The sequence below is a fragment of the Strix uralensis genome, chromosome 1 (assembly GCF_047716275.1).
Source record: "Strix uralensis isolate ZFMK-TIS-50842 chromosome 1, bStrUra1, whole genome shotgun sequence".
In the NCBI taxonomy this organism is placed as follows: Eukaryota; Metazoa; Chordata; class Aves; order Strigiformes; family Strigidae; genus Strix; species Strix uralensis.
The window spans coordinates 18,315,428-18,343,409 of record NC_133972.1 but is presented as its reverse complement, the minus strand read 5'-3'; the positions used below and the strand labels follow the sequence as shown (position 1 = coordinate 18,343,409).

The following is a 27,982-nucleotide window of genomic DNA, read 5'->3' as shown; positions in this document are numbered from 1 at the left end:
CAACCACAAAAACAAACAAAAAAACACCCACAAAATCCCTAGTAAATACACTCCATTTCAAAATGTAGCTAAAACACTCAGGGACTTGTTATATATAGGTGCTAACTATACGCAAGCTTACAGATATTCCAAGTTTTAGCAGACACCAGCAGGAGCAAGTGTAAATAATCGCACACTAGCAACTCTGCTGGAGAATCATTGGATCACTTCAACAATCCATGACTTCCAAACAAATATATATGACTGATTGAAATCTTTCACCCCATTATAGAAATGAAAAAAAAACAAAACAAAACAAAAAAAAAGTCTAAAATATCAAAACCTTTCTTACCATAAGAAAATTCTCTTTGTGACTAAATGGGTAATCACCTGACAGCATAAAAGTTATGGTAATATCTTAAAACAAACTTAAGGGAGGACTTGAAAAAATATAACAAAAATATATTTGAAATTAGTTTCAGCTGCCTTAGAAAGTTTACTTATTTTCCAAAATACATCAATTAAAATAGCTGTATCTCTGAGCAACGTTCTCTATCTTCTTTCTCCTTGAAATGTCAGCTGGATTTCTTTTTGTTGAACAAGATTAACTATTGCCTAGGCTTTTATGTTGCATAGGTGATTTTTCACAGCTCTTACAGATGAGCACTGGCTTTTATATGCATGCACAATATACATACACAGTGTAACCTGACCAGTTTCATTTTCGTCCCCTAAAAGTGCAACAGAAAAGAAAGTTAATAAAACTGTTGCAATACCTCAAAACATAAAGTATCTAGCAGTTAAGTTCAGTACCGTAATTTACTTTTAAGTAGGTCCATAGCTGTCATGAATCAGAAAACTTGTGGGCACAGTATAGGTTGTCCTCTAAATATCTAAGTAACTTACCTTTAGGAAATTTCCATAATTTAGGAAGGACCAGGAACAGGCCCACCAGCACCTCATGTAACTGCACCATGCAGTCCAATATATTAAAGGCTCAACTAAACACCACCAGCAAAACCAGGTTTGTTTCAAGTTGAGAATTGTGCCAGAAAAGCCCTGATCCTCAGAACTCCTGCATGCATGGAGATGTGAACCCACCTCATGCCTAGGCGTTAAGTTTAAGGGATACTTGTATCAGAGGACAACTAAATAAATAAACCCCCAAAGAACTGTAACATTTCTCTCTTCTTTCTATCCCTCTTCTGAATCTTGGTTCTCCCGAAGAGAGCTGTTGAGTTAGACAGCCAGCTAATGGAACATGAACATACAAGTTAGGACTCCCTGCTAGTATATGACCATAAAAATATTTGGTTTTATTAATTCAACCTCATCTTGACCTATAAGCAAGGAGTCTTAAAGTTGTGGCTGTCAGAGCTACCGTCTCACAGTACATCTTCCAGCATCAATGCAAGACTATCAGCAGCTGCAAAGATAACACCTGTGAAGCCATGAAAAGCTGTAGCTGCTTTTCAAATATTTCAGATAACACCGTGCTTTTGAAGTCTAATTTGTCATTTTAACTAGAATTACAAAATGAAATGGATTGCATCCTATTTGATGAGGGAAATACTTTTTAATCTGTGTTTACCTAGCACCCTCCACATTTTGACAGGAGCTACCATAATATAGGAAACGAGTCCACCAGCCAAAACAAGACAAGAATGTGGTATGTATGTTTAGGGACAAAACCAAACCTCTATTAAAACTCTAAGTCCTATCAGCATTCTCTTAATCAATGTTAAACTGCAGTTGCTCAAAATGTAGGACAATAAAGGCTCTTAAGCATTCATTAACCTCCAAGGAAAGTTGGACACCAAAATATCACAGACCCTTATGAAAATTCCAGCTTACCATAATAAGATACAACTAAAGAGGATTTCTGCACTTCAACTCCAATTATAGCAAATTAAACAAAATCATTGTAAATGCAATACTCCGCTGTTGATTACAAACTATCCTGCTGCTCCATAAAAACTCCTCTTGATTTCAATGGGAGTCGTAAGATGAGGATGATGGTAGAAAGCCTGAAGCACGACAGCAATGCTGACACTGAAAACAGAGCCATCTTATTCAACTGACCAGAAGTAATCAAACCCTTGCACGACCAGTTTCAGGTCAATCTTCCTGGCCCTGTAAGTTACATTTGAAAGTCTTCATTTGGCTGACAGGTAAAACATTCAAACACCAGAACCAAACAGGAACAGGATAAAGGAAGGATGAGACTGGAAGCGGGCTAAAGGAGATAATGACAGCCCAAGAATCCCACCACCGGACTAGTGAACAGAGCAAGGCTTGCTATGCTGCCACAGCAGCTTGGTGATGTTAGCTTCAGCAATCACTGTGAGTTTACTTCTGCCCAGCTCAGTGTTTTAGTAACCCCCTGACATCTACATGGTGTAGTCTTGGCACAGGAACTGTTAATTGTACAGCAATACAAGAACTAAAGGCTGGCTAGATTGCAAAATGGTACGACACTTACCAGTCAGAGAATAGAAACGTAATTTAAGTATCCGTTTATGTGCGTCTGTAAGCCAAGAAAGTAATATTTCAATCTGTTTTTCTAAAAACATTTATCAGAGATCATTTGGAACTTACTGAGATGTAATGTGGCCATAATAGGAGCTCACTGTTTTGCACTTATTTCACTGTGTGCTGTTATTCATTTCTTCTTGTATCAGTTTTCATTGCAAAAATGTTAAATGAAGGAGAAGGACTGGTTGCTATGCAGAGTTCACAGGAATGCCAACATGGCATTCATGACCTGATTTTTATCACCAGTGGGCACAGAAAAAAAATTTACATGCAAAAGGAAAAAATACATTAATGTTACATTTCAAAGGAGATTTTAAAACCACAGAAGTCAAGATTTTCAAAGTGATGGCTCCCACAGCATGCATAATGTGTTATAAGGAATATCCCGTATTGCTATATTCTATGTTTTATGTCTTAATACATACGTGCAATTTAGCCTAGTTATGATTGTTGTGGGAACCATAAGCAGCCATCCTGACAATTTCATTCTCAACTGCAATGTTGTACTAATGGAGTTTTGGTACTTAATCTCCTTGTTTGTTTCAAAAATGAGGGAGGAAAAGAGGAAAAGATACAGGGAAATAGCGCAAGAAAAAGGAGGAGGAATATTATAATTTCTGCATGTTCTAATTATTTAAGTCCATGGTAAATTTGGTATTTAAAAAGAGCAAGAGCGTCAAGTATTAGGAAAACCAGTACTTACACTAATATGCTACGCAGGCAAATCCACTATCCCTTGTATATATTACTTTACTAGAGCAAGTCCAATGTGCAGTAACACTGACAGAGCTAGATCCCCTTTATTGTGTCCCCAGTTACGATACAGCCAGCCAAGACAAGACCTATGTCCCTCAGTCAACTTAAAGACCTTACATTTTCCATTAACAGGTCATAGTAAGATCTCCTCTGGTTGAAGGGAAATTCTTTGGTCTACAATAATCAGATATCAAAAACAGTAAGTGACAATGAGTTCTGAAGATGGACAAATTCCACCTAAAGGGAAGAAACGTTTCCTCTTACTTATCCCCAGGAGAGAGATGAGGTTTATGGCCTAACCTATCTTCATAAGCCATCTGAAAACACAGTATCATGTAACTCTTACAACATTTGCTGCTACACGTTGTTTATTCAGTTTACATGTTTATTACTTTCCCGTCCCCTTTTCATCCTCTCAGTATAGACAAAACCTGCGAGACTGCACAACAGTTAAATCAGTGGGACCTGAGTAACCCTTTAAGTACTTCTACAACAATTCTGAATACTAATTGTTATCATTTCTAGCTTTGGAGATCACCCTAAAAAAACAACATCAAAAAAACCCCCAACCACAAAACCAAAAAACACAAGCAAACCCCCCCTAAGACCCCACCATCTCTTCTTGAAGAGCTTTGTGTTTATATATGTGTTTTGCAGTTTCCCCCCCATTTACACACACAGCAATTATTAAAGAGCAGAAAATTCTAGCCACTGGAAGAGTTTTCCCTTGTCTGTTTTCTCTTACAAAAATATCCAAACACACTATTGGCTTCTGGAACTTCAAATTTCAAAGCCACAAAAGGCTAAGAAAGACCTAATTTTCTTTCAGAAGTGTCTTTAAAGGACAAGGAATAGAGAGGGATTTTACTCCTCCTTTTAATTTTTTTTTTTCATCTGAATCTTCCCAATCCTTATTGCATCATTACCATCTTAAATCCAGACAAGTTTTAGCCTGCCTCTAGTCCAACTGGAGTTCTAAGAATAAAAGGCTCTTCACATTAGTATATGACTGTGGCCAAAGACAGGTGAAAAGGCTGCCAGATGTAACTGCTGGCATGTTATTATGCCTAATGTTGCATTTTTGGTATACAACCAAAGGTTAGAATTTGAAAGATTAATGGTCTCCTAAAAGATATTATCTGATAGAACTGCCCAAATTTCAACTGTCAGGTTCAACAAAGGGTATTTCTCCTTTCTTGGAAACCTTTCTTTTAGGAAACATTTAGATTTCATGAAATCAAAATACCAAGGCACTGACACAGTAGAAAAACACCAAGACAGACTAACCAGCCTCCAGCATCCATACTGGTTGCTTGACAACTCAGAATGAAACAAGAAGGCAGGACTCGGAGCACCAACTGAATGAAACTTTTTCTAGTCACACTAGTCTACCAAAGCCAACATCTCTCTCAAACATACTTGCTTTACTTTGACCAAAAAAACTACTTCTTCTAGAAAACCAACATGTCCCAAAACATTTACCTACACATCCACAACATTTACAGAATCAAGCTTCTTTCACTGTGAGTGGCTTGTCACCAATTTCATAAAATTAAAGAAAGGATAGCCATGGCAGAAGAAAGGCAATGACAGATCTTTTCAATGATGGTTTTAAAACCAACAGTGAAGGAGAAGCCCAACACTTGTAAACATTCTGTCTACTGTGTGCAATTCTGATCCACGCTGCTTGAAGCTGGTGAGACAAGAGTGCCACGATGAGAAGTTTTCACACTTATCAGGACTGGCCCAATTCTTAGCTATCTGGTCTTCGACCCCAAAATCTTGCATCTTTCAACAATCAGAGCATGATAAGAATATTATTGTTCTGGAGGCTCTGGTGTTTAGTCATTTTCATACTTAGGACAGCATAAGAAACAAAGTATCTAATATTCCAGTACATTGCACACCCATAAGAGAGACACGATAGTTTGCAATTTACATGGCTGCCTAAAAATATGCTTGTCATCTTATGATACACAGAACTAAGAATATTGACAAGAATACCAGGCAGTATTAAAAAAACAAACCAGGAAAGAAAACACAAAGTAAAACAAGAGTTTCAAAGGTATTCTTATTCCTGTAACTTTTCATAAATCAATTAACTAAGCTTAGGTTCATCAATATAATAATAAAGGTATCAATTTGAAGACATACATTCATTGGGAAATGCTTTCTCACTCACTGTTAGGGAGAATGTGATTTACCTTCATGAAAAAGAACCACTGATGCTACAAATGCATCTGCCTCCTCTGCTCTGTTTGGCTGCATGAATGTGGATGTCTGCCTCTGTTTTTCCATCTGCCTCCTACTTATGCCTGTTCAACGTAAAGGACCCTTTTTTCAGTGTGTGGGACTAAAAAGGGAAGAGTTTAATAAGCCTTTGATCTTGGCTGTAAACTCTACGCACAACAGCAAAATATAACTCTCACAGATATTCAATTAGGGAGGCTAGAATCAGTCTTCTAAAACAATTTGTAAGACTTTTCTCCTCCTCAAAGGGCTTCTCAGTACAAAACTTCTGAAGCGTGGAGTCTCAGACAGAGCAGGGATAATTAAGAGAGACAGTTCTCATATTTTTGGTGGGTACCACCACTGGCATTGTAACAACTAATAGGCTACTTCCTGGAGAAGGACAAAACACTTGGCTGTCCGAGCATCATTCACAGCACATTGTAAGATGGCTTGCACACACTACTAGAAGACTTCCTCTAGAGGATATTCTTTCCCTTCCCTTCATTATCAGATGCCTTACTATTATCCTCTATACTGTAAGAAAGATCGCTCAAGTGTTTAACTTCTGGATAGCCACTTTTTGGGGGGTTAGCAAGGGTTCAAATGCAATAGGAGAAACCTGTTTCAATTTCAGTGAAAGTAATTTTCTCAATATGAAAACATTTAGTATCTTGTAACAATTGATTCAAATATCAGACTGCACTGACTCTTTGCCACAGCAGAATTAGCAGTATTTCAGCTGAAGTTGTGATTGGCAAAGCTACTGTTCCAATCCTCCCACATCACAGTTCTGTGTGGCTGCTGGCTGTAATTCCACCCATGTATTATACGTCCTATTAGGGGCCTCCAGATCAGTTTTACCTTCTTTTATACTGAAAATACTCTGCTTTCCTCTACTGAAATCAAAGCTCTTCTCATTTAAATCCAAACATTAAAGTTGGCATGAGTGACCTTACAAAACAAACCAAAATATGACAAAGCAATTAAACAACTTCCTCAAATTCTCTGAAAGTAAAAATGTCTGCACAATTTTCTTTTACATCCACTTCTTCAGTTTTTGTCATCTCTTATGAAAAAGGCTTGTTGACTTAATATGTCAAATACTTATATCAATCCCAGTGAACCAGTATCATACGAGAATGAATTTCATATACCTAGTTGGAATGTCTGGCAATTGGCCGGGGGGGGGGGGGGGGGGGGGGGGGGGGGGGGGGGGAGGAAGAGAAAACAAAAAAGAAAAGAAAATAATTACATAGTAATATAGAGCCTGAGGTTTGAAGGGATAATTTAAGTACATTAAATTTATTTCTGTTTCAAGAGACACAACATAAAATTTCTTTCAGTGGTCTTTAGTTCCTCTGCCAAGCACTTCTCTGAGTATGTTCCAAACTCAAAATTACCTCCCAGGAGAGTATCTCAGGTTGGAGCTTTCTTCGTGTCTGGGTTTGCTCCTATAGTATATGTTATCAGTTCCAGATGTGAGCTGGGGATGGTAAAAAGCCTTACAACTACCACATTTTTGTTTTCTTGGTCCTTTAGGAGATTCTGTAGGAACTGAAGGGGATCAATTTGCTTTTCATCTATGGACTGTCTCTTGGAGAGGTCTGATCTCAAGGATGTACCATAAAACTTACAGACCTCTTTCTCTTCTGAAATGTATGCTTGTGGACACTGTCCCAGCTCAGTGAGATCACCAAATATTTTTGTGATGCTTCGGAGCCTTTGACTGACTATCTTTAGAAAATAAAGAAACAAAAGAACCTGACTAGGGCCCTTCTTTATATAATGAAAAGTGATATTACAATACTGACTTTTTGGTTGTTTTTTTTTTTTTTTTGCAAACACCATATTACACATGTATGTAACTGGTGGGTACATGTGCTTTTTAAGAATCAGAAATGTCATTAGTTTACTTATTTTACTGCTTATGACCACAGTGAATGCAAAAATTTAGTTGCAGTGAGATACAGCTGAGCATTGTATATACACACGTGTATATACACAAGAAATCTGGACATGAGTAAAACAAGGCAAAACAAGTCACTGAACAATGACTGCAGTCGTATCTACTTTCACGTGGTTCTGTGGAAGCTCATGTCAGCTGAGTAGTATTCTACTGGGGACAAATGGGTAGTGATGTGCTGTAACCACTGACACATACATGTAATTTAACACTGAAACATTTACAACTGTTTTAGCAGATCAGACCTAAGTTTTTTGCACCATTAAGTCCTAAAGAAACATGCATGCAGCCTAAATAGTGACACACATGGAAGACAGCTTATGCTTCTAACACTCTCTATGTATAAATTTACTGAATGCAACTGTACTTTTAATTGCTTAGACAATGGATATACATTCTCATCAGTCAATCAGAAAACCAACACAGCAGTCTGTAACTCAATCTACACTTCACCATAGTAGGAAAACATTGTTTTTCAGCTCTACTGGCTGATAGAAAAGGTTTTATCAGGCAATCTTACCTTTCAAAGAGCAAATTAATGCTAAATACATTAATGTTTTACTGCTGCCACAGGCTTATTTTATTACCAAATCTGGCTTTGGACTTTAGGCCTCTAGCCATCTGGTTTTTGTAAAATTTAAAAAGCATTACACATTTTCGACAACATAAGAAACTATTAAAGAAGTGAAGAAAGAACTCTGTATAACAGGGAAGCTGCTCTTGCACAGACAGGGAAGACAGAATAGGCGTAGGGGTTTCTCTGGTTCACAGAGGCGTGGGAAATGGGTAATCTCATGATATCAGAAATATCAGAAAATTGAAAAGAACTCAAGGGCAGAGAAACAGTGTGTTCCTAAAAACAAAAAGAAAAGGACTGGCTGGAGCTAGCTGCAGCAAGCAGAAAACTGTAAAATTTCCAGTAGTAAAAGAAAAACTTGGAGACCAGGAAATGCACAATGCTCCAGGGCAGCTGGAAAAGGACAACTCCTGTTTTAAATTAAACCCTTCTTTTATGTTGAACAAAAAATTGGAAAAGCAATTAACACACTTGTCCCAGCCGCTCATCCATGTCTGGTACCTCTTTGGATAAGCACAGAAACGGGATGCAAACTCTGGCACAAAGGAGGGTACCTGCTGCACAGCAGTCAAAACTACTCAGAATGAACCTACAGCAGTGCTGAGAAAGAGTGTAACGAAGCCTAAAACTAATGGCATGGAGCAGTTATATGAGAACTAGTGGGTGCTTTAATAAGAAGAAATCAAAACTATGTTTTTATCCAAAAGCCACTGATTCAAGCAGCACCTACGCGTACAATCCAGTGACACGGAGAACTGGTTATCTCGGTACACAAACTTCAGTGATGTCCAGGCCACATCCAAGAGTGAAACTGTGATGCCACAGAAGCAAGTGGAAGCTTTAAAGGTAAAAGCCAGGACCTCTCATGCATACAGAGCCCAGCAAACCAGTGTCTGAAGTCACTTCTGTAAGCCAGCCTCCAGAGAAACCCTGTCAAGTGAGAAATAACATTCTAACACAAAGTAAGAGTCTCAAGATAAAAGTTAAAGTCCAAACAGAGATGTAGGAGGTGATTAAATTCTTATGTATACCTACACAATCATTACAATATCATACATTTGCACGATACACTTAAAAAGCTGTTTAGAAAGATATTAGCATTCTAGCAATAAAACACATAAATAAAGGGTTCATTCAAAATAATTATTTTAGAATCGCAGCTATTTTTGAATATTTGAAACACTGAATGGAGCTTAGCATAAAGAATTATAAATAATTGTAGTTCATTAAAGGGGGATGACTTTTTGTAAACACTCTTACACAAAGTGAAGATAAAGGCACAAGAGGAGAATTCACACGCCTTGTAGCAAAACAGGTCATGTCTACTTTGTAACATTTTCAAAAGCCTCTCCCTCAAAATGTTTTGTCTATTAAACTTTGACCTGCAAAATAAAAATCTACCTACTTAAGTAAAAGCTGTGTGCAACACTTAAATCTGACATTTGTGGATGCATTCTTTTTATTTGTACATATCATCAGGTTTAAAAAAAAAAAAAAATCGTTTGAAAAACTATCCTGGCAAGGTCTAACCCTGAATATGTGATGTATGTAAGCACATATTTCTAGACCAGAATATAAAATAAATCAGCTGAAAGAAACCTATCAATTCTTTCAATCTTTGCCTCAGGTACTAAATTTTAAAATGGTTGTGACTTTTTTTTTTTTATAACATATGGTGACTTTATTTTCCAACTTCTGTTTATCTTGTACCTGTTCAAATTCTTCAACGTTATCACCTGCTAAAACTACCAGAAACATGTTATCACATGATTTGTCTGGAAGAGAATCACTAAATAAAGGCAGTAATACCCAACACTGACAGCAGAGAGTAACAGCAGCAACAGGAAAGTGAGTGTCTTCATATTTGCTGCGAATCAAAGGACTGCACACAAATAACTGTGACAGCTAACTTGTGAAGGTACCATAACTTGATTGTATCTGCCAATGTTAGCACAACAGAGGCAAATACTCCTATAGTGCCTCTTTATTATAAAAAACTCTAAGATGCCATCATCTCCAATTAAGAAGAAAACAACACATTCAGGGAATGTAAGTACAAAAAGTATTTCCTTCCAGATAGGGACACTGAGGAATACAGAGGTTAAGTTAGTAATGAAGTTGGTCAAAACAAGAGCTAGAAGGGTAACGAGTACACCCTTTCCCTGGTACACGGCCAGTTTTCTCCAGCATCTTCCATTCTCCAGTGCCCCCTTTAAACCCAGACACTTTTGTGGCAGGTAGTGAACACGGATATGAAAAGGAGCCGCTAATAAAACCATAAGCATATTTAAAAATATTTTGTCTATACAGGGCATGTAGCAAGAAACCTACAAGTTCAGCATTTTTAACAATAGTAATAATAATCAGGAAAAACCTTCCATGTCTCTTTTGTATGACCTTCTGAAGCACATTACAATTAACTGTAGCCTCTGTATCAAACTGTTATAGAAACTACTGCTACAGGATAGTAGGTAGGAAAGTGAAAGAGCAAGAGAAATGCTTTTATTTATGCAAAATTCTGTCTACAGGATCTATTCTGTTATAAATCTAATTAGATTGAAATAGCACTTACAAGTAATTTATAATAATGGCTCAGATTCATTTCCTAAGAGAAATTAACTAAGAATTAAGCAGTGTGCAAGCCTGCATCATAACACTGACAATAAACATGGGGAAAAGCAGGCAGTCATGTTAGCATCTAAATACTGAAGTGATGGCATTTTAGTTATTTATGACAAATGCAGTATTGAAAGTGGACTGCTGTTCTTCATATTTCTTCTACTAGCCCAATTAGCAGTGTCTACACTTCTCAAACTGTCTTTTCATACTTCACTTACACAGGAGGAGTATTCCTCTGAGGTATCTTGAGGCTTGAGTACATCAGCTGTACACCCATTACAGTATGCTATAGAGTATCAATGCAAACTGAACAAGGCAATCAGTAAGGACAATCAGCTCAATTTCACTTCAAGTCTGCTTTCATTACCCGGCAATCAAATTCGCTCCCGGCACTTTTCAAAGCCTTGCTGAGAATATTCATTTATACCACGGGTTTTATCCTCACTGTCTACCACATAGCACAACTGCCAACATATTGTACAGACATACTTTGGATCACCACAGTTAGTGGTTGGACAGCTTACTTTTCATTGGGGAGTGCAAATGATGCCGAAAGTGCATTTTTTATTTAAAAACAATTCCTTTTGTTTTGTTTTCTTCTTCTATTCACTCCCCAAATGAATCTTTGTTAAGAAAGTTTCACACAGATGGAAGATGCCTGGCTGCCTATTCTCCTTCCCGAGGGACAACCATGCTTCTTAAAGCTAAGTGTGAGGAAGGGAAATTCAGTGCTAGAGAATGTTAGGAAGAAAAAAAAAAATTGAACAACAGGGATTCCTAGTTCTTTAATAACTTTCTCTGAGTTACTGTCTTATGATAGACCATTCCCCCTCTTGAAAGTGTTTTACGTTACTCGCTCACAACATGCCCATTTATCTGTCTTTGCTTTTTGGAGAATGCATTTGCTGGGAAAGCTGGTTTTTGTGAGGATATTGGTACACCACACAGCTCGCCAGCTGATACTATCAGTAGCGTTTGAATTTGTAGCTGTCAGAAAGGCCCCTTTTTAGACAAATATTTTTAGAAGTCTTCACTGGAAAATAACAACCCAAAATTATCCAAATAACCTCAGACGGGCATTTGGAAGTACTTAAAATCTGTCCCCTTCCTGAAAAAGAAGTCATGGTATTTCACTATCTGTATCAGAAAATACTTTGAAAGGCAGCAGCCCTGTTTTTCCGCTAGTGAGTCAGTGAACACATCCTCTCTCTTGGCAGACTAGTCAGCCAATTTATAAAAGGGTCTCCTTTCATTTCTTGAAGTAAACAGGCATTTTATGGCTATCACACTCATCACCTACAGCCTGTGCGGGGCAGAGAGGAACAGGTCTCCACTGGCTCATTGCCACTGCTGGACTTTTTCCCCCATACGCACACTTCACAGCTGGGCAACAGTGGAAGAAGCGCTCCTACAGAGCCACCTACTCTTATTCATAGTAACAGTATTAGCCCAGTGTCATTCTCCTTATCTTAAGCTTGGGGGTTTTCTAATTTGTTTGCTTTTTTCCTCACCTTGTTTTTACTGGAATGATGGCAAAAAAGAAACTTTATTGTTGAAAACTTGTCTTCATTTAGCTGACACTAGTGAGCACAAGAGTGGGGATTGTCAAGACTGCATTTTGCATCTAGAGTCATTCTAGAGAACATTCAAGAACACAGAGCAACATTACTTCTACAGCAGCTTCCCTTAGCACATGAGTTCACCTGTTCTAATGTCTGAATTTAGCAGAAAGCTGAAAACAAGTGTTTGCCTGTCTATCTTCCAAATGCAACCTAGTTGTTCTCCTATCCACTGCATTGAAAAGGCAGATCAGTAATACAGTCATTTGGGAAACGTCTCAACTTAGTTTTACTCAGAAATACCGATGTTGTATCTTAAACTTAAGAGACCACAAAATATGTGGATGCATGTCTTGGAAGGATCTCCTAGCCATACCAGCTTCCTGTTACAGAAACAGACTCCAGTTGCATATTTCTCCAAGTTGCAGGAATAGGGTTATATGGACTAACATTTTCATGCCTTTATTTGCAAGGATTAAGACTAGAGAATTAAGTTAATAAAAGCAAGAGCTTTCCTTCAGTCAACTTACACCTGGGCTTGTTTTTTTTCACGTAGCCTGTCTCACTGTGTTCCAAGTCTGTGCAACTACAGACATGTATATACATGCTTTTAAAAATCACAAATCATCTCCTTAACCAACAACTGAACTCAAGAATTCAATTATCACTAAGTGCATTGAGGAGAGTATTGGCACCATTATTTTATTTGTGGAATAAATGACTTGTTAGTATGACATCCCTCTAAAACATGGAATGACTCCACACAACACAGAATTTTGTCTTTAACTGGTGAGAGATTTCTTCAATTCAATGATGATTGAGACACAACTGAGCTGACTGTCCACCAGTCTGCAGATTAACCCATAAAAAAAAACAAACTATAAATCTGTTCATAACTACTATACATCATCTGTTCAGACTGCTGCCATCATTTCTTTATTAGGTTTTGGAATACTCAGAATGTTACTTCCATAATAAACTGACACAGTACAGCAGGCAATTAGTGAACTAGGCACTAATGGCAATCAGATTACTGAAAAACAAATAACTGAATTTAATTTGTAACTGGTAGCTGAATACAGGCACTTCTGCAATATCTCAGCAACAAAAAAAAAAAAAAAAAGAACCAAACAGAGAAATAAAATGTAGAAAAAGATTAGATTTCCAGGAAAAAATAAATTTCAACTTTCAGATGATGGCAGCAAACCATGCTCCTTCAAACACATCAGTCTTCCACTTCAGTGAGAAATTTCAGCCAACAGTTCCTTTACTTTCCTGTCTTTACAAGGAGCTTCTGTATATGCATTGCACAAAAATGGATTATGTATTTAGTTAGGTCCTCAAACGTAGACAGCTAAATGTCTTAGTAACTATCTTTACAATCAGTCTCCTCCACTTTTGACCAGGATCTGTGGCTACATGATGATTATAATCAAAGTTATAAGAATATGTAACCTTCAGGTTTTGGTGCAGTTTCCAAGCCTATTCAACAAGTGTACAGACATGTAATATGAAATAATTCTCGATGTAAGAACTCCATCTATCTTTCCCTCTTTTCATTGTACAACCCAGTAATGCAGTAAACTACATCCAATGTAATGCATTAGGTGCTACACTAGCTGTTGGGATCTCCTGCTCACACCAGACAGCAATCCATCTGAAAGGTCAGAGAACCAACATGTAAAAAGTCTTTGAGAACACCACACTGTCAAAGGCATTTAATTGTGTGTCATTTCCATTACGTTTTATCTTCTAAGCAACTGACAAATGTGAAATTTATTGAAAATATTACTAATCCAAAAAAAAAATAATCTACATAAATAGACAAGAGAGTTCAGGACACAACATTTTCCAGGGGCATCAAAAATACATACAATTCTATGGAGCTACTGCATTCGAATGGAGGCCGCAAAGGGACCCAGGTACACTGATATTAGCTGCATACATGAAGAAGTTCAAAAGCACAAGGTCTTCTAGATTCCACCACAAAACTTTTTGTTTCACAGATGCAATTAGAGCCGTTTTGGTACTCCCTCCTTAAGAGATACCAAAACAAAGTCCAAGAGATCTGGAAACTGGCATATTTTGCGTAATGATAGTATGCTTTATGTAACATGTTTTATTATAAACTGACAGTCCAAATATCTACAAAATTTTTAAGAGTGCAGCACTACAGGATGAATTAATCAAAGTTTTCAGTCATTTCAAACAGGGCCATGCAACTGACAGACAGAGACAAGAAAAAAAAAGCTGGGAAATGTGAGCAAATGATGAAAAACCAAGAAAAATCAGAAGGGGCAGTTTAACAACAGGAAGTTCACACAAGGGGCACAACTTACAAAAGCGAAGGCCTGGTACGAAGAATGGTCAGACGATGTAAGGAGCAGAACAGAGACAATTGATGCATGCGTGGAAACAGCCAGGAAAAAGGCAGAGACATAAATGCTAGACACTGCTTGAAATACGTACATCAAGAAACAACAAAAGAGTTTATATTAGGACTGCAGTGAATTCCTCTAAGATTTAACTCCCTGCACTTTCAGCAACCTTTAAATCAGGGCTACAGACCAGTTTTAAGGAAGATCCTTTGTTTGTGTGTTACACCTGAGGATGGAGTAAGTCTTCTAACTTCAGTGTGCTTTCCTTCACACACTCTGCTGTTGCCAGAAGAATACAACATTAGCTCTCCTCCATATTTTTTATTTTCTCTGCTGAGGTTGTAAGGCTACTTGAAATTATCTCTATTTTCCAATTTTACAATGCTTAATAACAACAGCACCTCAAGTTACTGGCCCCCAAATAAACCATCAGAAGTCAGAAATGGAGTCTCTGAATTCCTTTTACTAAAATCGTCTGTCCGTCAGTGACTAGACATTGAAATTGCTTGTACATGCACAGCTGAGGTTCTGAGCAGCACTGGTATGTTACACCATCATCTGCCAGCCTCATTCCAACTATCAAGCATAGGTAATAAATGATACAATGCCGGGGAACATTCACCTGTGCATCAGAAGTACTTGGGTCACTTATGCTCCTCCTTTGTTATGCTCGAGTCAATGCAAATCTAGCAAATGCATTCCCATGCCATAGAATTCTCTCATAATACACAACTGAATTGCTCAGTCTGCTGTCATTTTCTAGGGAAGTCAAAGACTCAGGTATTACTGCAGTTGTTCTCAAACTACTGAAGTAATCAGAACTGATTTAATTTTTCCACATATTGAAATTGTGCTGTTTAATAAATAAAATGTTTTGTTAAGAAGCGCCAATATTTTACTGTCTTGTTTTCTGACACGCTCTTATACTGATGCAGTTATGTTACAGATGGCTTTGAAGTACCTGACAACATAATAAAGACATGACACCAGTGTATGTTATTAAATAAACACAAACAGAAATAGGTGCCAAAAGAATCTACATTTTGACTTTCATTGCCTGGACATGAACATAACTGTAATGTAGAAAAGAGTTAGCAGCAGTTCTTTGAACATACAGCTCTCTAAGAAGTGATCTGTAGAGGAAAAATTATAATTAGCCTTCATGAGTACAAATTATGTTCTCTGTTCCCCTTCCTGAAAAAAAACCCTGAGGAGTAACAAACACATCAAAGAAATATGTGGGCTTTGAAAGAGGTAGGTGCTTGCCGCATCTTCCTCCCGCATTGCGGAAATGATCACGACGAAAGAATGAGTGGACAGGGTGCCTGCAGAAACCACAGCCCCACAAATAGGGCTATATGGCTAGCGGTAGCATAACCACAGGCAACCAAAATGCTGCATCAAGATTTGTGTCTCAATCTGCTCTTTTCTACCGATCCTTCTTCATTAATATAAAGCCCTTTACAGAAAGGTGTGAATTTATGTAGTCACAGGACACGTTATGCTATTTCAGTAAATACCTAATTTATGAGGTTACTGGCACGCCGAGGCAAGAGCTAAGGACAGAAACCAATTTATTCTCATAGAAGAACTGGCTACATACTACAGAGCCCACAACCTTGCATGCCTCCCCAAGACTCGCCCACCGGCTTCATGCACCGACATTAAGCCAGGCTAACAAGTATCATGCTAGCGCATGCTGCCGTGTAGCTGCCCTCAGACCTTGGCAACAATATTGTTTCTTCCCTTCTCTTCTGCCAGGTAGGTGGCAGAGAGGAGCAATTCTGCAACAGCAAAACTCAGAAGCTGTAGGTCATTTACAATTCCTGTAACCTCAGATTTGAGGAGATCAAATGCAATTGCAGAGGAGTAGTCACTTTGTCCTGATCCTCCACGCAACGACAGGGATCACATCGTGTTCATAAGGATTTATTTATTTATTTAAAATCAGAAAACAAATTATACTGAAGAGAGACTACACATCTATATATTTTCTCTGGGTGGTTCAAAACCCCAGTTACTTATCTTCAGGGAATATCTCCTGAAAGTCCTTCTTGCCTTTGCTGTCCTCCTACTTCTGATGCCCCATAACCTGATTTCACATTACAAGCAGTACTACTGCCACTAATCCTCCATTATGCCCCTTACCCCACCACTCCCTTATCTCAGTCCTTGAATTTGAGATTGTTACTTCAAGAAGCGGGTCATTCAAGGACTTTCAAGTTCCATCATTTTCATCAGTACACAAATTAAACAAAAGTTACATTATCCATCAGTAATAACTCATTGTCTTCAGTATCTAACAGGATTCTTATGCTGCTTGCCACAGTCCTTGTCACTAGAGACCACTCCATTTTGCTGCTCAGATGCAGAACAGATTGCTATACCATAGTGGAAAAGCATATTGAGATACACAAAGCTGGTAAATACAATGCATTTTCCAATTTAGTTAGACTTGTTTTCTACGAATTAAAGCTTCCCCCAAAATCATACCCGAATCAAAGATGGTTTCATTATCATTTTCCTCACGGTAGTATGTGTTATGAAACATGGCACTTTAAGAGGCCGTAAGCTAGTCATTATGCTTTCCTTTTAGATCTGTGTTCACAATCTTCCTTTTTTTTGGTCGGTAGAAGAAAGCTCTGAATTTTTCTTAACGGAACAAAAACCAGAAGCATGACAGTCAGACCTCCTCACTTCAGATTTCATGGCTTATAAAGTACACAAATTATAAAGCTATCAGACATTTCCCGGGCTTACATTAAAATCTGTAGTGAGCCTTTAGAGTGGACCGATTTATTTGATGTGTTTCTCCTAAAGCTTTTATGACACCATAAACATTTCTGACTCCATGACAAATACTTTATAATACATTAAGCAAGCTCATTCAAACTATTCTAAATGTTATGCCAATGGCAATGTATTTAGAAACGGAACAGTCACTTGAAAATGGAAAAACCTCGAAGTTTAGCTTGAATCACTGCAATGTACTATTTCCTTTCGTGCAACTGAAGGAAAAGCATTTCAAATTAAGTTCAACGGCACAAACACCCAATAGGCACAAAGTGGGCATACCCTCCAGAGGTGCATCATGTAGTACTTATTTCACATGAGAGCATCAGCACCAAAGTCTGCTCCCCAGTAAAACTTCCCATTGAATTCAACATTAATTAGCATGGAGCATTTAACTATAAAAAAATTTAATTGTATTTATAACATGCTTCTAATCATGGCAGTTTATCTGCACTAGCTTCACTCAGATGAAAAACCTTGCTATCCCTCTTTACTCGGGAACAAATTGTGATAGCTTTCTTCAGAGTAAATAAAGCATTACACCATGAGAAGCTCTGCAAGTCACCAAAACCAAGATGCATGTACTCACTGTGAAGAAAAGCACCACAACCTGACTCTCATATTTAATGATATCATGAAAATTTACAAAACGTTGTCTGTATTGAAGGCACAGGGAGACTTCAACTCCTGAAGCAATAAAAATACAAATACTGCAACAGGATTAATTAATGACAAAATTATTAGGTGTTCAGGCATACTTTTGATGACAGAATTCAATTCCTAGAACATAAAACTGGCTCTGATGATTTTATGATTCCAGTAAAAATCACTGCTGTGTGGCCATAAAAATTGGGATGAAACAGAAGCCTGAAAGTAGTTGATTCATATATATTTGATTTTTATGTTTTGGTATAGATTGCAAATAGAAGAAAAAAAACTTTGAGAAATAAAAACCAGAGTATTTACCAGTGGGGGGGAAAGGGTGCAAAGAGTTTTGTTTGGATTTCTTTAATTGTTGATTACTTTTTAACACCATCTTGCTGACCATTCAAGCTTTCCTTTGACTCAAAACCTTGAAGGCATCCAATTTAGGAAAAAGACCGTTTTATCAGTTGGAAGATGTTGCTAAGCTTCTATAATTTTAACACAGGCACTGTATAAACAGCTCATAAATAAATCATAGTATTGCCTAAGACTAAATGAGACATATACTAGAAAGCATTAAATTACAAGAATACTTTTCATAGGATTTTTTGCTTTCTCATGGTACTCTTCTTGTTAACTGTGACTCTTGGCCTGGAAAGGTCAAGAGCAGGCATCTGATTTGGAGAAAGAAGCATAAAAGTGTCCCAGTTTCTCCACGAACAACATTTTCTTTCACTTACAAAAATGCACTTCTCACCTTACATGCTTCAACATATGCTATGTGAACATGTCTGCCCTGAGAACAGTCTTACGTGGTTACTGCCTCCATATATTGCCAGTGACTAGAAAATACTCTAAACTCCCTGCTTCAGAAAGTCATTGGATATCCAAATCATAAATTTCAAATTCCCAGCTGTCACTGCCTAACTACGCCTTCTGCATTTCAGCTAAGTCATGCTGTATGACATTATCACTCTCTCACACTTCATAGCTTCTTCAACATTAACAGAAAAACCTGTGGGCTGTCTCGTATTTAGTATTTTTCACCATGTTTATCACAGTAGCAATTACTTCATCTAAATAGCTCTTATGAACTCACTCCTGTAAAATGTTATTTTGTTTATTTCTTGTTTCTCTGTATTCCTCTCCATATTTAGTCTGCTTCTTCCTCTCGGTAATAGGGAATTTAGGTGTGAGAGGGGAAAAAAAAAAAAAAAAGTGATGTAACCTTTTCATATACCAGCTTATTACTTATTTAGGAACCTGGAATGATCTAACATGGTTTAAAGATCTCACCATAGGATTAAAAAACCGATGCATTTGAATGAAAGGAGACCTTTCCCGCAACTCCTTTTTCCAAAGAACCATAAAGAACTGTACTGATGATGGATTACCTGAAAGCCTGGAAACCACAACAGTGAAAAAGGAAGCAGTAGTAAATATTGGCAACATTATTAACACCTGAAAGAAGGCAACTGCAGCAGGACATTAAGAAAGTGTTTACTCGGGGCTTTTTCCCTAAAGGTGACACAGAGTTCCAATACTCTTCCCCTGGAATTAATGCAATTCATAACTTTGGATTGCATATGCAATACATTAAGTATTAATATAGATTGTGCACTTTATAAAAATGAAGATAAGCTAAGGAAAAACATGAGACCTCTATATAGGGAGCCCTCTTACATAGGGTCATTGGCAATGCATCATCAAGTTTACCTACTGTCAAACCACCACATGAGATAATGTGGAGTCTAAAACTGGAGTTACTTCAAACATCCAGGAAAACGATGAGCAGTTTAGCTCTTAAGTCCTATAACTAAGCAGTTTGGACCTTCACTGACAAATGAGGACTTACTTGCCAAGTAGATAGATGCTATTTATCAAAAAATGAGTCTTAATTAAAACAGAAAGTATTGTAGTTTTATAGTGTAATGTCTTTTTTATTTTTCTAATAAACTGTGTGTGCATGCACACTGGCATACTCATGCAAACCCTAGTGGCTGTTACTCTGATTTGGGTTTAAATCTCTTAAACAAGAACCCAAGAAAAACACATTCTATCCACGAACAGTAACCAGTATGTCTAGCCGAATTTATAGGCATGTTTAATATATATTTTTTTAAAAAAAAAAAAAAGACCAGACATGAGTCATTCCTTGCACTTGTTCTGAAGACATTTCCTTCCTAGAAGGGCTTATCCTTAAATTATGTAAAAATGAAATATTTGTAATCGTTATAATTTATTTACATCTACACATTCTGAAAGCCACCATTTTATATATGAAGTGGAAAAATTAGAAAACAAAACAAACCCCAGCAATTAGTCAGGGAGCCTTATCATCCAGGGGTGAACCGCATAAGACTAAGACTGGAACAGGTCTCATTTGATGACTGTCGAAAACTAGATGTGTGACCTCACATGGTTTGCATAATTTATCTGCAATTCAATTTACCCAGCCTTAAAATGGGGAAAATCCTACTTACCTGGATTGGAGTTTGTCATCAAAACAGAACGCGCACTAGAAATGCATGTTACCACACAGATACAAAGATGTTCATACACTTTTAAGTCTTCAGAATCAAGTGCTCTCCACTGGAACGTACAGAGTCCTTGCCATGTATTACTTGTTTGATGAATGTTTCAATCTTCTAGAAGAAAAAGTGACCCATTTGCTTGACTTACTACCTGCTGAGAACATTAATACAGAGCTTCAAGTCTAATAAATGAATGAGCAGGGGACAAGCGGATTTTGCAAGTTTATTGCACGGTAGTTACATTACTTCTCAGCTAGCCAATCTTTAATGATATTTTTGAAAATAGATTACTTAACACAAATAGCATTTCCTTTAAATAATCACGTAAGTTACAAATTCTCTTTACAACTGAGCAAATAAATTGAGCTGGGAGCACTCACTGGATCGAGTCAGTCATTTGTGGGTAGCCTCTACAAACAAGGATTTGCCAATCTGCCAAAATCATTTTCCTACTCTGAAACTAATACCATCAAAATTGATAATACCACTCAATGCAAGTTACAGATCCTGTATGTTACAAGCAGAAGGGCGTATCATCAGCTGGTGTAAATCTATACTGTTCTTAAAACCAATGGAACTACATCAATTTACAGCTGCTGAAGATTTGTCCCTGTGTCTGTCTTTAGTACTGATAAAACCATTGAACCAAACCCTGGACGCACTTCCAAATTTAAAGCTCCCATCGATTGTAGTGAGAGCGATGCCTACAGGAGGAAGAGACGGACTGTAAGTAAGCCATCCTACAATCAGTGCACTTCGCCCCCCCACCCCCCCTTCATTTTAAGTTTAAAGTTAGTTGTTAAAATCATAACCTGGGAGGAAGCCAAGAGCACAGTGGACTTTAAAACTTCTTAGGTTTCTTTTATGTACTCCCAGAAATTCTTCTTAATAACATCGATTTATCAGGCCAAGTCCAGTTCACTGTAATCATGCAAGTATCCCCAGTAAAGCCCACAGGAAAAGCAGCACCATCAGGAAAACATGATTTTGCCCACAGTTTTACTCCAAGAGGATAAAGTTTCAAAGTGACTGTTGTTCTCTCTCTGAGATCTAACATTGCACCTGTGCTAAAAATCTTATTATGTTTCCTCTAACATCCTTATGTAATTTTTCCTTCATGGGTGAGATGCAGCGCAACACTTGTCTGAGCAACCCTCCCTTGCACACTTAGCCCTGGGGCAGTCAAAAGGACTAACACATAGCAGAAAGAAGTAATTGCCTGAAAAAAGGTTTTGCAGGAGGGGTACTCAGCCATTTCTTAGACCACCATCCTATAAAACTGTAGGCAATAGAGAGAAAATACAATTGTTTTATAGAAGACATCTTTAATGAAGGCAAGTTTCTCTATATGATTCTGAGCACATGGATTGTTGCGAATAGCTGATTTCTGACTACAGATACACGGAACTAAACAAAGCAGTTTTTCAGAAGTACCTACATGCATCTTGCATGATGGCGTACACTGTAGTTATCTATAGGTATTTTCCTTTACATATATATCGCAAGAGGTTTACAGCTGCTTGCATTCTGCAAGCATTACAGGCAACAATGATTTTTAATATCAACTGAATTAACTTTTAACTGCAAGGAATAAAAACTCAAAACTCCTGCTTCAGGAGGCTACCGATAAGAACATAAGTAGTTCATCATTAAAACTAGTTAGCACAAAAAAAAAAAAATTTTTTTAAGATGGTCCTTAGCGCTACTCCACTGTAAGACATTTCAACATAAAAAAATATTAAAATTCTTCTTCGACTTAACCATACCCACATACAATCAGATTTATCAACAGCACAAAATCATTTCCTATCTACAGTTTGTTTCACACAACTTTTTAAAAGATTTTTTTAAAAAAATCATCTTAGACACTACGAAACAGTTCGACTTAAAACCAGCTAATAGATCACCTTTCTGCACAGCTGCATTTTCTTTCATTAATGTAATAGAAATATTTGAGGGATTTCCGTTTTTACCTTTGCATTTTTCCTTTTCCAGTATCCATAACCAATCACCGCTCTGCTCTTCCATTATGCTTCGTATATTGCAGAGTGAGAAGCATCTTCATTAAATAGTATTAAAAATAGAACACACCCGATCTCCCCACCGGAGCATGCTCTGACAGTGCTGATACCACAGCTCTCAAGGTAACCATGCCCAGCTGGGAACTGAGAGGCAAAGTCAGTGCGAGATTAGCAATTTGCAAGCCTAATTGTGCACACAAACTTGCCTCGATCCGTGACGAAGACTGCTAAAACAAAAATCAGCGTGCAGTTAAGTTATGCGACTGAAAAGTTGCAGGTCAGTTTACAGTATTTTTTTTTTTTTTTCCCCTCCCCATCACCCTCAGCTTCAATCGCTTTGTACTTGCCTAAAATTTACAAATGCCATTTAGAAGAATGCACACCGGGCATGCATCTAGCTCAGCGCAATGGTAGACAAGTCAAACAGGTGATCAACAAACACTTGTGCTGCTCTTTAATGCCTTTGTTTCCCCTCTCGGCACATTTACAGCAATGTCACACGGCAGCGGGGTGAATTTAAGCAAAACCGCACACACCTGGAAGCGCAAAGACGGGAGGGAGAGCGGAGGCGCAGAGACACACCTAGCACGGAAAAATGCACCCGAAATGTGAGTGTGTTCCCCCCGCTGGCTGAAACGGTAAATGAATGCAAAAAAAAAAAAACCCAAACCAAAAAAAAACCCCGAAAAAACCCAACAAACCCCAACACCCAAACAAGAAAACAAAAAACACCCCAACCACCAAAAAAACCCCAACAATTAAACAAGACTGCGCAATGGCTGCACTGGATGAGCACGCCTTAGTTAGATCTACAAGCGGTATCTTTGAAACGCACACACAAGTAGGCAGAATTACGCTCAGCGGAGTACCATTAACTGTTTTTTCTATGAAATCAGACCGCTAGGATACCTAACGATACGACTGCAACTCCTGGGCTGTGATCCTCCTTCACTGCATGCAAAAGGAAAAGATGCTGAGGAAGCACCAAGTAGAGCAGTTACCACCCTTCAGAACAATGCCGGTCACACCAGCCCAGGCTTTCCCTCCAGCAAAGCACGGCTGTTTTAAAGCGCATCCCTCGATGCTGTTCACAAATCAGCGAGTAAAAGTTGGTGGGGTTTTTTGTTGTTTTGGGTTTTTTTGTTTTTTTTTTTTTTTTTTTTACAGTTGGATACATTTTAGCCAAAACGACCGCTGGGAGGAGGTCGCCCTCCTCCCGCAGCTCCCCTCCCCAGCCTCAGCCCGCTCTCCGGACACCGGCTCCGAGGCGAGGGCACCGCCGGTACCCGCAGACCCAGCTCCGGCCGCCCCACCGCCGCGTTCCGACCCGGCGGAGGCCCCGGCCGCCGCTGCTCCCGCCGAAGCGCCCCCGGCAACCACCGGCGGAAACTTTGCGGAGGCGCCGCCGCCCTCCGCGGGGGCTGGCGGCCCCTCGGACCGCGGCGCAGCCCTCCGCGCCGTACCTGGCCGTCACCGCCTCCACCCCGCCGCTCCGAGATCCCGTGCGAGGCTCTGGCTTCAGCACCGATGTCATCCTGCCCCACTAGACTACGAATGATATCCCTTTTTCCTTTTTTCCCTCCCCTCCCTCCCCCTCTGGTAAATACCACATCTTAGAGTCGGAATCCTGCAGCTGCTATAAATAATTGCACATCGCACGTAATAACCGCAAGCCCCGGCTCCATGCACAGCTCCTATTTCCCTCTCCCTCCGCTTCACATGCTCAAGCCGCCCTGACCTCAAAAATTAAAAGATCACGGGGAGGGGGGAGGGAGGGGAGGGGGGGCGAATGACTCCAACGAAATGACAGAAGACACATGCTGGAAGGAAAAAAAGAAAAAAAAAATCGCAACAACAAAGAACATCACGCCACACAAATGTCTACAGATGCTGCTTTGGCTGTTTTGGTTTTTGGTTTTGTTGTTTTTTTTTTTTTTTCTCCATTTTTTTTTTTTTTTACCTTGCCTGCAAACGGGATCTGCCCCCCAGCGTCTTGGTGGCTCGGGTTATTTGTTTGTTTGGTTGGTATTTTTGGTTGGCTGGTTTGTTTATTTTGCTGCAGGTATGCTGCTGTTACAGTACAGTGCCTGTCTTCCTGAAAGACATGGTCTCTTCCTCCGCCTCCGCCGCGGCGCGGTGCTGGCCGGGCGCGGTGGCCGCGGCCGCCTCCCGCCCGGGGCCGCCTCGCCGCGCCTCTCTCCGCGCTCCGCTCGCGTCGCCCGGTTCCGCCGGGGGGTGGCTGGGTGGGTGGGTGGGGGGAATAGGGTGGGGGGGGTTCTGCCGTCGCCTGCCCTGCCTGCGGCGCTGCCTGTCCTCGCCCGGGGTGTCTCTCCCTCGGTGCCCGGCCTCGCTCGCTCCGCTCCCTCTCTCCGCCCGTGCTCTCTCCGCCGCGCTCCCGGCCCGCACTGCCGCGCTCACAGCCTCGCCCGCTCCCTTTCTCTCTCTCTCTCTCTCTCTCTCTCTCTCCCCGCCCACGCGGCGTGGCGCGCCCCGGACCGCAGGCAGCTCCGCGCCGGCTCCGCGCCCAGCGCTCAGCGCCGCCGCCGCCCCGGCTCAGCGCTGCCTGGGCCGCGCCAACGGCCGCCTCACAGAGGAGCCGCCGCCGCCATCGCGCCACCGACGCCCCCACCCGCCCCCTCCCGCCTTGCCCCACCCCACGCCGACGCGCCGCCCGCTGACGGCGCGGCCGGGCCCGGCCCGGCTCTGTGTCCGTCCGTGTGTGGCGTGGGGGTGGATGTCCGTCCGTCCGTCTGTCCGCCCGTCCGTCTGTCCGCCCGCCCGTCTGCGTGGCGTCCCGCGCGCCGGCCCCTCCAGCCACATGCTCCCCCCTCCCCGCCAGCCCATCCCCAGCCAAGAGCAGAGACAAAGCACCCGAGCAGGGCTAATAAGGAGAGAAAGCTCGTTAATCTCCTCCGGTTCCTTGTTATTTGCTCCCACCCACTCCCCATCGCCCCCAACCCTCCCCCCCCCGCCCCCCCCCAAAAAAAAAAAAAAAAAAACCATAAAAAAAGAGGGAAGAAAATGGGCCCTTGACTCCGGAGGACAGCTTTAGTGAAGGTCTGGGGAGGGTGGTTTCAATTATTATTTTTACTGGTGAAACCTGCCAGCATCCGCACTGATCAGCCGAGCTGCTGAAAGGGGGGGAAAAAAAAAAAAAAAAAAAAAAAAAAAGACTGCAGCAGATTTTGGGTGGTAGCAGATGAGCCACTTAAAATGGGGCGCATGATCCCCTTCCCCCTCCCCTCCCCCTTTCCCAGCGTGTCTCTATCTAGGATCTGGCTTGACGGTCCTTCTCCAGGAGCCTCACTGCTCCCCATCAAGGCAGAGGGAAACAGACATATCGCCAGGATGCGCAGTTCCAATCCATAAAACCCCTGCTTTGCGTTTCAAAACCGAGCCTCGTTTTACCCGATTGAATACATCCAGGCATTCATTCTGCACCCAGCCGAGAAAAGGGCATTTAGCTCTTTGCTAGGTGGCTATTAATATGCAGTAAAATTATAGCTGTACAACGCCAAATGTAATTGCCATAGATCATTTAGAGCAGATCCAGCAATTCAGCTGCTGGAAATGCATGCTCTGTGAATAACCATGCATCTGGTACAATGCCCTCTACTACAATAACCTGAAAGGAGACAGAAGCGTCTGGTACTAGCTGCAATTAGTAATCCTATAGATGAAAAATAAACAGTCAATAAGTACAAAGCAGCAAGGTCCTATGAAATATAGCGATCATTTCTGTCTACAGCAATACGAGTAACCCAACTCCCACAGACAGACAATTCTTCTTTCAAACGTACAGTTAAAAATGCACTCCCTTCATTACGCGCTTTCAGAAAGTCCTTGTTACAAAAGACAGTTTGCCACAATTAACGAATGTAGAAGTCGTGTGCCAGGCAAGCACAGACAAATATACAGAAGGCTGGGGCGGGGGAAACATGTGCTTTAGTAGGTATTATCCCAGCACCCCTGGAATCCCTCTTTCCCCTCAGAAGCAAACACCTGCTTTTACCAGGGACCGCTGACTGGAATCAGACTGGAAGAATACAGCGAGCAATGAACCACAACAGGGTGTGCATTAGCAGGCTCATGGTGCACGCCTCGAGTGATCAGAGGCATTCAGCCAGGCACGCCAAAACCTGTTCTGCTAATGCACCTCCTGATGGGCCTTACTCCTAGGACGGTTGCGTGTGGCTCCATTTACTTTTAATTTCATTATTTAATATATCCCCACACTGTGTGCTACAAGTCGCACCTGAAAGCAAAAAAGACTGGCAGAAAGGCTGTAAATGTCACCAGCGTGCTGCAGCTGGTGAGGGGGGAAGGATCAGTTCTTTGTTTCTGAAGTGTTTCTTTCAGCCGTCTCCACTGTGAACTAAAGCTGGTTTTCCAAAATGGTTATCAAAACTATTTTGAACATGCACTGAAGTGCAGAGGACCTCACCTGGCCGCTGCACATCACCTCCTCCCTCCCAAGCAGGGTACCCGGCTAAGGGGAGAGAATGCAGGCTGCACCAGGACGTTAAAGCGGTACTCACTCATGCCTTCACTAGACCGCCTGCAACTCACCTGCACGGAGGAGAGGGGGTGAGGGGACTGAATGTTTCAAAACCTCACCCCGGTCATTAGACACAATGAACATGTAAAACAGCCACGTGTCCACAGCGTGTCTCCCACCGTTGGGATACTGGAATATCTTCAGAGTGAGAAGCGTCGAAGCTATACGTCAGATCCGTAAGTAGATAAAAATTCATCCAAGCTGTAGTCCTCACAGTTCACTCCACTCTCCTGTGTGGCGGACTCTGCTTGGGGGCAAGTTACCAAAGGCTAAAAGATGTCAGCTACAGCAACACCAAAGGAAATACTCAGGAAAAAAACCCAGTACCACCCCACTATCATGCAAGCTAGTATTGCAGCTCAGGATGGTGAGCAGCATCAAACACAGCACGTGCAAAGAGGTGAAATTGCCTTCCTTTGTTGAGAAGTCACCTCAGACCTTCTCAGATACGAATCTAACAGAACATGCATCCTACATCCCCTCTTTAGGACTTTTCTTAGCAGAAAGAAAAATCACAATCATTCTGCAATCATAATATCTAAGAGGTGGGGAACCATGGCAATGGTTTGCTGCTGCCTGTGCTGACATGCACAGGGATAACCGTCCATTTAAGCCTCGTGGAAGTCAGCAGAAACTGTGTGTTTAAGCAGAGGCAGAATTTGATAAAATCTCTAGACCTCCGACACCTTTTTCTGTCTGTTGCGTAGCCAGACTTTGAGGGTAACTGGGGAAAAAAAAAAAAAAAAAAGACACAAGACCTACTTCTCCAAATACTTTCTTGAATAAAGCATTTAATTAACCCTCGGCGCATGCTTTCTAGGACTCTGGTCTTG

The 27,982-nt window shown here is 40.5% G+C and overlaps 1 protein-coding gene across 18 annotated transcripts in view; it reads right to left on the bottom strand.

Moving 5' to 3' along the window:
- ARPP21 (cAMP regulated phosphoprotein 21) overlaps positions 1-27,982 on the bottom strand; it is a 204,345-nt gene that overhangs the window by 119,716 nt on the left and 56,647 nt on the right. For 5 of the 18 annotated variants that reach the window (XM_074858041.1, XM_074858163.1, XM_074858238.1 and 2 more), the window contains exon 1: positions 22,544-24,502. The exons of 1 other annotated variant lie outside the window; for it this stretch is intronic. The gene's annotated coding sequence lies outside the window, so the exon portion shown is untranslated. Of the gene's footprint in view, positions 1-8,772; positions 8,930-20,519; positions 20,599-22,543; positions 24,504-24,551; positions 25,240-27,982 lie in introns of those variants that run through there. 12 more of the 18 variants (XM_074858190.1, XM_074858200.1, XM_074858210.1 and 9 more) reach the window with 8 other exon arrangements.